Below are 9799 nucleotides of genomic sequence, written 5' to 3' on the forward strand. Positions count from 1 at the left end.
CTTTCTTTCAGAAGGGTAAAAAACACATTTTTATTCAGAATGTGTCTATAGAAGCACACTTTCTTTTAGAAAGTGTCCATAGAAGCACACTTTCTTTTAGAAAGTGTCCATAGAAGCACGGTTTCATTCAAAAAGTGTTTATAGAAGCATCCTTTCTTTCAGAAAGGGTCTATAGAAGCAACCTTTCTTTCAGTAATTCTATGTTTACATTTACGAAATCCACTTGATTTCATCTGTCAATTCCCTTGTGTATACGTCAAATGAAAACTCACCTGAAATCGATTGGATTTCATTTGACGTTTGAGCAATGGAATTGACAGTTGAAATCGAGTGGATTTCGTAAATTTAAACATAGTATTAGGGTCTATAGAAGCACTCTTTCTTTAAGAAAGGGTCCATTGAGGCACCCTTCCTTTTACAAATGTTCTATAGAAGAACCCTTTGTTTCATCTTGCCAAATCTGGAACATCTAAACGGATACCAAACAAATTCTCTCTGTAGTTTACAAAATTCGGTTAAAAACTTTTATTTTAAATATAATATCCCCCCATACCATTGCTATCGCAAACGATTCGTTTTCGGATGTTTTGCGAGAGTTTTGCGGATATTTTGTTCGAGAACGACACACGAAAACGAATCAAAAACGATTCACTGGTCGCTCTGTTTGTGGCAGTAAAACTTTCGTTTTCGAAGTATCGATAGTAATATTATTTTCGAATCCAAAACAATACGGGAACATATAATTTAACGATACTTTAACGATTCAATTTAGATATCGCTAGAAGCTCTTTAATGTTATTATTATCGATGTTTTTTGGTGTTTCATTTTCCATCCGTTCCCCAATAATAAAACTGGTATTTTAGGTAAATTTTAAGACATATATTTTTATTGAGTTAGTTAATAGCAAAGTGTGTTGCAAAAACAAAGAAATAATTTAATTCAAAGTAAGAAATGCAAAACAGACAGAAAACATAATTAATTTAATTAATTAATTCAAAGTATTAGATAGCGGGAGAAACTAATACTGTGTATATTTAGGAAAATGTATTGCAAAAACAAAAAATAATATAATTCAATGTAAGAAATGCAAAACAGACAGAAAACATAATTAATTTAATTAATTAATTCAAAGTATTAGATAGCGGGAGAAACTAAGACTATGTATATTTAAATTTCTTCATTTTCTTTTTGAGATTCATCGAACTTTTGCTTTTTCATTTGGAATTTCGCGGCTTTTACAACTCTGTCATGAGCGTATTGGAAATGCTTTTGTGATATCCTATCAAAATCGGAATCATCCAAGGGAAACCGTTGCTTAAATGCACCTTTAAAACGAGAGAAAAGATATATGTTTAAAATTATATTTTAAAATAGACTTAATATAAATATACTTACTCCGAATTGCGGTCGTTATAACTGACCCTCTTATGCAAACTTTAGTTGCTGTTCCACGCCAAGAAAACTTTTCGGCCAGGTCATCGGAGAATATTTTTCTCCACGAGTTTCTTACAAATTTTTCAAAAGATTTCTCTGGTGCAGAGCAAAGTTCATTTATCTAAAATTAAGTTACATTCTAAATTTCCAATCCCCTATTAGAATTTTCGAAATACTTACAAATGTTTTTAATGTTTCTTCATTTTCCAAATTTTGTTCAAATATTTTATAATCTTCCATTGTTTTTAGTGCAATTTTTGGCACAATAATCGTTTCTGTAGTAGTATTTCCCAAAATCCTTGATTTTACTTTTGCTATCTCTGTTCTTATTGAAATTAATTCAGTCGTAATTCGATCCATTTTCTTTTCCATATGTGTCCACTTCTTCCAGGAACGTAAACTATCGCCAAACGTTCTTCAACCTCAGGAGACTCACCTTCAATGGATTCTTCTGGCAATATGTTCCCACTTCTTTCAGGGACATACATCTCGTCATCTGAAGCAAAATTCGCTTCATCTGGTATATTTTGCACAGCACCCAGACTTTCGATTACATGCTTCGCTTCACACAAATATGTTCTACTTTTTCTTTTATAAGACATATCACACTCACTCACAGAAAAATTTCGCGATTATTGTTTACAGAACTTATAAATACACCAAACTCTTGAAATTGAATTAAATAAACGAACTCACAAGGAACTTCTTCAAAATGATTTTAATTTCAAAAAATCAAATTTGACAACAATTCCAAAAAATTTTATTTTTTTGCCTACACTATCGAAAAAACCATTGCCTACTATTCGAAAATAATATCACTTTCGAATTTTTGTGGTGAACATTCGAATAATATCCGCACTTGGTATGGGGGGATATGTAAATTATTATAGGTTAAAGTTGTTATAAAATTAGTACAAAGAACACGCACACACATAGACATACATACATTGGTATGAAACACTGATGTTGAATGAATTCGATAAAAATTTCTGTCGCTTTACTCATTTTAATTGTATGATTTTGTCATCTGGCAACGCAACTACAGTTGAGTTGCAATCGAAAGGCACTATGAGAGAGGGGGCTGAGAGGCAAAGGGTTACCATATGCCTCACCTCTCTCTCCATCAAACTGACAATTGCCGCAAGTAAATTCGCCTAATGTAAATTGGGACATATTCGCAGAAGTTAGTACATTATGCAAAGTTCATATTCGTACACCTCTAAAAATTGAATAAAATCGTTATTAATTCCAAAAATTTTTAATTTATTCCGTCATTTAGGTATAGATGGCGCCTATGTGGGTGGCAAAGTTCGTATTCGTACACCTATAATGCCCGTAATTTCTACGCGTAGTTATCTATGAGTTCATAGATATCCCCCGTGTAAGCAAAATTTCATAATTTCAATCCATAGGTAACGTTACCGGGTCGAAAACGGCCGTGTTACTTACACCAAGGATTTTGCCTGGTTGATCGTTGCCAATGTGTTAAAAATTGTAAAACACTTATATGTGGCAATGTTTTTACGAAATCATGAATGAAAATCACCAATGTTACCACATGCTTTCAAAATTTACACGCCTCGGTAAATGGCACGAAGAAATTACCAAACGCGTAGGTAAAGATAACTAATAGGTAGCTACCTACCCGGTTACCTAGGGCTAGAAATTACGGGCATAAGCACTATATATTTAGTGTTTTTAGAGATTTTTAAAGCAAAATACCGTCAATTTTTGTTCTTTTCTTCTTTTGGAATGCCTCTGCTATAGAAATACATACATATGTAAAAATAACGATAATTTCGTTAAAAATTTTGCATGAATAAAAAATCGGACAAACATTTGAAATTCTTAAGAAAAATGAGGTAGATATGATTAACTATGACAATTTATTACCGAAGTTTGGATGGAAATAGCTAATAGCAGTCCTTCTGCAGCAATATTTGAGGTCTAATAAGAAAATAATTGTTGTCAGCGTTTGGAAATGCAAAGTAACGTAATCCGGGCTAAGGTAAAGTAAAAATATTTTTTGTTTCTACTTGGTAAAAATCGCAAGTTTCGTTTTATATTTGACATAAAATCCCAGCAAAATTTGAAGGAAGCTGTTCCGTGCGATGAGGTGATTTCATGGAATCTTTTGCATTGGTTCAAAGGAAGTCGTGAAAGTTCCGATCTTTTCATCAGCATTTGAACCCATGCAAAGGAAGTCGTGAAAGATCCGATATTTTCATCAACATTTGAATCCATTCCATCGATCCAATAGAGATGGATTTTGTGTTTATATTTATACACATTTTTCTAAATACATACATACATATATAACATTAATTATTTACAATAGGCTTGATGTTGTCGGAGACTCGAAGTCACAACCAACGCTGTTAAAACTCTCGTCGTAATGATAATGTCATTGGTGAAAATGACATGCCAAAGCATTGGTGGAAATGGCACGCCAAAGCATTGGTGAAAATGATATGTCAAAGCATTGGTGTAAATGACATGCTTTGGATCCAAAAATGAATGGCATCTCTTGTGGTCTACGATCATATAAAATTCATCGATGAAGATGCCATGCCAGATCACTTGCATCCATGATTGAATGGCATCTTTGACATCGAAAATTTTGCTGGTGTGTATTGAAGTTTTAGAATACGGTTTCGAAAATCATTAATCTCAAGAAATATCGAAAATTACGAGGAATAATAAATTATTAAGGCGGCCATCAGACCATCTGCTTTTTCATATGTATGTTGTCACTTTGGGTATACTAATATACAGAACAGCTGATTCATACATGTGAAAAAGCAGATGGTCTGATGGCGGCCTAAGCAAGAAAATTTCCCCTAAAATAGTGCATTTCTTCGATAGGTTACCCCACGTTCTTTCCTGGACAATTTACTTCATTCTTTTGACATTTTTGTACTCATTTTGGATCCTTCGGTTCCCTCTTTCATAGTAACCCAGCAAAATAAATTGGAAGTAGTGCAATGTGGACTAGTTCTGTCACGGCATGTTTTGATGCAGTTCAAACGGAGTCGTGAAAAAGGCCCTCCATTCCTCACATTTTAACCGCATTTGGGTGCAATCCAAAGAATCACATCCATTTGTCACATTTTAACAACATCCGGAGGCAGTTCAACGGAGTCGTGAAAAAGGCACTCCAATTCCTCACAATTTAACAGCATCCGGATGCAGTGCAAACGGAGTCGTGAAAAAGGCACTCCGTTGGCTACATTTTATTAGCAGTTGTTAGAGATCCCTACATGTACATAAATCAGTTTGTACATCTCTACATTTTCCAAAAAGAGATAAGCGTGTTAACATTTCCAAACATTTGTTAATACAAACTAAATAATATTTAATTTGTGAACATTTTTCCGGTAACTCACGAGAAGAAAATTTCCGAATGGTGTGCTGTTGGAGTACATGTCGAAATCTTAACTGGTGATGGGAAGGCAACCCATTTAGCAAATGAAGTAAAAACAGTACAGCTTGGAACAAATGGAGGGCGGAGGAAACACGCATGTTTGCGATTGAATTCAATTGAGAATTTTCATAATTTGTGTTAATGTAATAAAGTTCTTAATATTTTTGTTTTACACAAATAAGTTGTGTCTTTTTACGTGATAATTTGTAATAATTATTACGAAATGTTACTAAATGCTGTCTTTTTACACAAAAGTTCAGTAAAAGAGAGCGAAGTCAGAGAACAATTTTGACAGTTGCTTGCTGTGAAATTGCTAAAAGTTGCTGAAAGAATTTTTCCCAGCAACATTTAGCAAGTTCGATCAGCTGTTTTTTAATCATCTGCTAATGGTCAGCTGCTCAATGTTTACCTTATTTTTGTGGAAAAATACTATAAATATTACAATTCAGCTATATTTATTGATTATTTTATTAATATATTAATGATTAATTGATGAACTTTTTCATTGCTTTGGAGTTAGTTTTCCTTTCATGCATTGGCACCAATGTTTTTGTTTTGGTCATCAACTTTTATCTTGCTAAAGTTTACTAAATGCTGTCTTTTTACTTTTTTCTCTATTTTCGTATCAAAGAGTAAAATCTCTCTTACTCTCTGAAAACAAGTTACTGAATAATTATTACTGAAAAAGTAAAAAGACACAACTATAATAAATGCATTTTATTTGTTCTGGCATATTTTGTAATGGCTTGCACAATTTCCGCAGAATGCCTGTATCAAAACACGTGCTTTGGACTGCCTCCTATTCTACCCCAAAGGGTTAGTTAAAATGCAATGCCAAAGGGACAGTTAAAATGCAGTGCCAAAGGGTCAGTTAAAATGCAGTGCCAGAGGGTCAGTTAAAATGCAGTGCCAAAGGGTCAGTTAAAATGCAGTGCAATGGAGTGCCTCTTTCAGTAGTCACGCTCTTGTAAAAATCATGAGTGAAAATGCATAATTTGATGCACTTCCAGATCACTTGTACATATCATTTAACTGCCTCTTTGGAGGCAAACTTTTTGCTGGGAAGCGTAGAATTTCAGTCGTACGCAGACAGATGAAAACTCTTTCAGTGTCATTGTTCTTTATAATTTCTCACAGTTTTCGACATAAATTGATTTTCGAAGCCGTATTCTAAAACTTCAATACATTTTATGTCAAATATAAAACGAAACTTGCGATTTTTACCAAGTAGAAACAAAAAATGTGTTTACTTAAGCCCGGATTACGTTTCTTTGCATTTCCAAACGCTGACAACATTTATTTTCATATTAGACCTCGAATATTGTTGCAGAAGGACTGCTATTAGCTATATTCGTCCAAAATTCGGGAATTATTGTCATAGTTAATCATATCTATCACATTTTTCTTATGTACAGTGAATAACAGTCAAAAGTATCCACTCCAGTTTCTTTCATTAAAACTGCGATTGCTAAAAATTGGTTAATGATAGCGATTTCATTCCATTTTACATATATTTTTACATTAGTGTCTTAACTTAAATATAATAAAATAAAATTAACGAAATTCAGGTAAATTTAGATAAAACAAGTAAAAAAGTGTCGGTCGGCTTTGCCGACAGATATATACCCTCAGCCAATGTAAAGGGAAACTTTCACCTCCGGACAGATCGAATGTACATATTTAAGGTCTCTTCAGAATTTTGTGACCCTTTTTGGACATTTGAACTTGCCGACAAAAATGTGGATTAGGAATTAACTGCACTAAGACACAAATGTTGAACTTTTTTAGGGCAGGTACTCTTAGGGAGGACCGATATGGGCCATTTTAGAAGTTAAACTAAATTTTGATAAAATATTAGGAGATCCAAAGTTTGGACCAAATTGATTGTCCCATTCAAGTGATATCGTCCTAGCATTTTAGTGACATTTTTTAAATATTGGGGAGATGTACCGAAAGTTGTGGACCGGTATTGCCCATGAAACTAAGTTTGGATATAATATAACGAAGACCAAATCGGTTGAACAGTTCGATAGTTATCGTGCTCTCCGACCGCCACATTTGGTGACATAGGGGTTTTTACACCTTTCGGGCTGTTTTCCCAAGAAATATGAACTGAGAAAACTTTTACCGTCGTAATGGAGGTAGCGAATGCAAATCGCTTAAACAAAATAAAATCAAAGTGATTCGAGAGCAGGTCTTAAAGTGAACTTATCCGAAGTTTTGTGTGCGAGGTACCAGAAGGAGTAGACAAATATAGTCCATATTCGAACGTGATCTATATCTGGTAGATATATTATGATGTGCAAAGTATAGATTACATCGGTCGTTCCCTTCAAGAGTTATCGTGCGCAAATTTTTTCCGAAAATTTTTGAAGTTTTGTGGGGGAGTGGGGGAGGTAGTGGACCGATATAGCCCATCTTCGAATTTAAACTATGTTTTGATAAAATATTACGAAGGCCAAATTTTGGACTGAATCGACAGATCCGTTCGAGAGTTATCTTGCGCTCCAACCAGCCAGACAGACGGACGGACATTGCTAAATCAACTCCAAATTGTCTGAAACACATTTCGTCCAAACATACTTGGGGTCTTAAACCATTATTTCGACGAGGCACATTTTGCCCGTATGAAAGTGTATATACCCTTTCTAGCCTAAAGGCTGAGGGTATAAAAATAAAAATGGTTAAACAACATCGATTTCTACCTCACAGTGAAAAGTATGCACTCTAAAAATTTCTGTTGTGGTATGGCGTTGTATGAGTGCTCCCGGTGTAGGAAATCGTGTCTTTATCGAATGAATTAAGGATAAGATGTATTATTTAAACATTCTGAAAGGATAATTTGAAATTTAGGCGCTGAAAAAATGGGATTTGGGACAACATTCCAATTTTATCAATATATGAGCCCGAGCACAAATCACATACATACATACATATGTATTTTTCCAAAATGGATGCTATGTACATTGTATGTATGTATATGTGTTTGGTGCAGCAAATACTTGAAATTGGCGGAAAATATATATGGGAGCTATATCTAAATCTTAACCGATTTCGATATAATTTGGCACATTTATTTCTAGACCGAATTCAGTAACACATTCTAAAATTTCATCGAAATCGGACTTATATAGCCTGTTTGGTACAGCAAATACGGGAAATCGGCCCAAAATATATATGGGAGCTATATCCAAATCTGAACCGATTTCTACCAAAAGCAATAGCGTTCTTCCTATGGCTAAAAAATGAAAAGCAGTAGCGTTCTTCCTATGGCTAAAAAATGATATTCCCCTATTTTCAGCTGAATCGGACAATAAATGCGACCTGTACTTTGCGAACAAAAATGAATGGACGGACGGACATGCATAAATCGACTCAGAAAATGATTATATTGTATATCCTCAAAAGGAACTATGAGTCTATTTCGTTTCCTTATGCATGTTACATACAAATGCACAAAGACATAATACCCCTTACACAGTGTGGTGTGGGGTATAAAAAAGTCCCTAAATTTGGGGCTTTATTTCATAATGAAATAAGTCCCTAAAAATGTAAATGAAATAACTCCCCAACGAAGTGTAGTGTAAGTATACAGCATAGTGTAAGTATACAAACATTTCAAAATTAAAAAATAAAACTTACAATGATTACACACCAATGAACTCATTCATGTTCATCATTCCTATTCCTTCCACGCGCCAAGAATGAGTACAAGAACTACATTGAGGAAAAAGATTAAAGATTAATAACACTTGGTTATTTATAATAATGTGAGTTTATGCTTATTGTTAAGTCTACTTGCCTGCAGAGGTGATATCGCCAGGCCATTATGCCTTCCTTCTGATGATCCGGGAGATTTCCGGGGTGAATGGTGAAGACGTCGATCTATATTGTATGTTGCAAATAGAAGGCTTCATTTTCTAAATAAATTGGAAATGCATTTAGTGCTAAGCAATAGATCTACCTTCGCTTGTGCATATGCAGACAAACATTTTATATAAACTACGTTAATTGCGTGAAACAAATCTTTAAGCCCAAAATAGTTTTCTATCTATAGAATATGTGCTTCTTATTTCAGCATCTGATCTTGATTTTATCAATAATAAATTTTCAGGGGTTGGTATAGTATCTTTACTAATAAGATTATGTTTTATGTTGTGAATGAACGCTTCTATAGTATTATGTGTGGTTAATTTTCGAAATGGAATATCTCCATGTGTATGCCATAAGTAAATGAAAGCTGTCAATGTTTTACGTAATAAAAGATCATCGTCAGTACATTTAACATGTCGTAAAAATTCAATAAACGTCTCAACAATGATATTTTTCTTTTCTAATGTATAGTTTTGTTCATTAGCTAATAATTGAATAAAAGGTGTCATACCTTTGAAGAATTCTTTTGTTGCGTAATTTTCCCGTAATCTAGAGTTGGAAATTTGATTTACAAATTGTACATTAAACATGTCTGTATAAAGATCCATGTTCCATCTTTTACATGAATAAACTCTAGTCAACTTTAGTACGATGAGGATATTTTTTTAAGATCTGAATAAATCGAAAAATTTGTTCTATTATATTCAACTTGTTTACGTATTAAGTTTCCACCCATAGTTATTTCAGAAAGGGTCCATAGAAGTCCCTTTTTTAAAAAGTTCCATAAAAGCATCCCTTCTATCGGAAAAGACTATAGAAGTACCCCTTCTTCAGGAAAGGTTCTATAGAAGTACCCCTTCTTCAGGAAAGGTTCTATAGAAGTACCCCTTCTTCAAGAAGGGACTATAGAAACACCCTTCATTTCAGAAACGTTCTGTAGAAGCAACCTTTATTTTAGAAAAGGTTTTTAAAATCACAACTTCTTTTGGAAAGGTTCTATAGAAGCACGCATTCTGTTAGAAATTGTCTATAGAAGAACCCTTTGTTTCAGACCTTACAACCAGATA

The 9799-nt window shown here is 33.9% G+C and overlaps 1 long non-coding RNA gene across 1 annotated transcript; it reads right to left on the reverse strand.

Annotated features, from left to right (window-relative positions):
• Positions 1-858: 858 nt before the first annotated feature.
• LOC141393948 (uncharacterized) lies at positions 859-2301 on the reverse strand. Its single transcript, XR_012410216.1, has 3 exons — positions 1616-2301; positions 1397-1556; positions 859-1326 (listed from the first exon to the last, which is right to left on the reverse strand). It is a non-coding gene; the product is annotated as an uncharacterized lncRNA (long non-coding RNA).
• Positions 2302-9799: the final 7498 nt, after the last annotated feature.

Source organism: Musca autumnalis, unplaced genomic scaffold (assembly GCF_047663935.1).
Source record: "Musca autumnalis isolate F117 unplaced genomic scaffold, ASM4766393v1 scaffold_2, whole genome shotgun sequence".
Taxonomy (NCBI): domain Eukaryota; kingdom Metazoa; phylum Arthropoda; class Insecta; order Diptera; family Muscidae; genus Musca; species Musca autumnalis.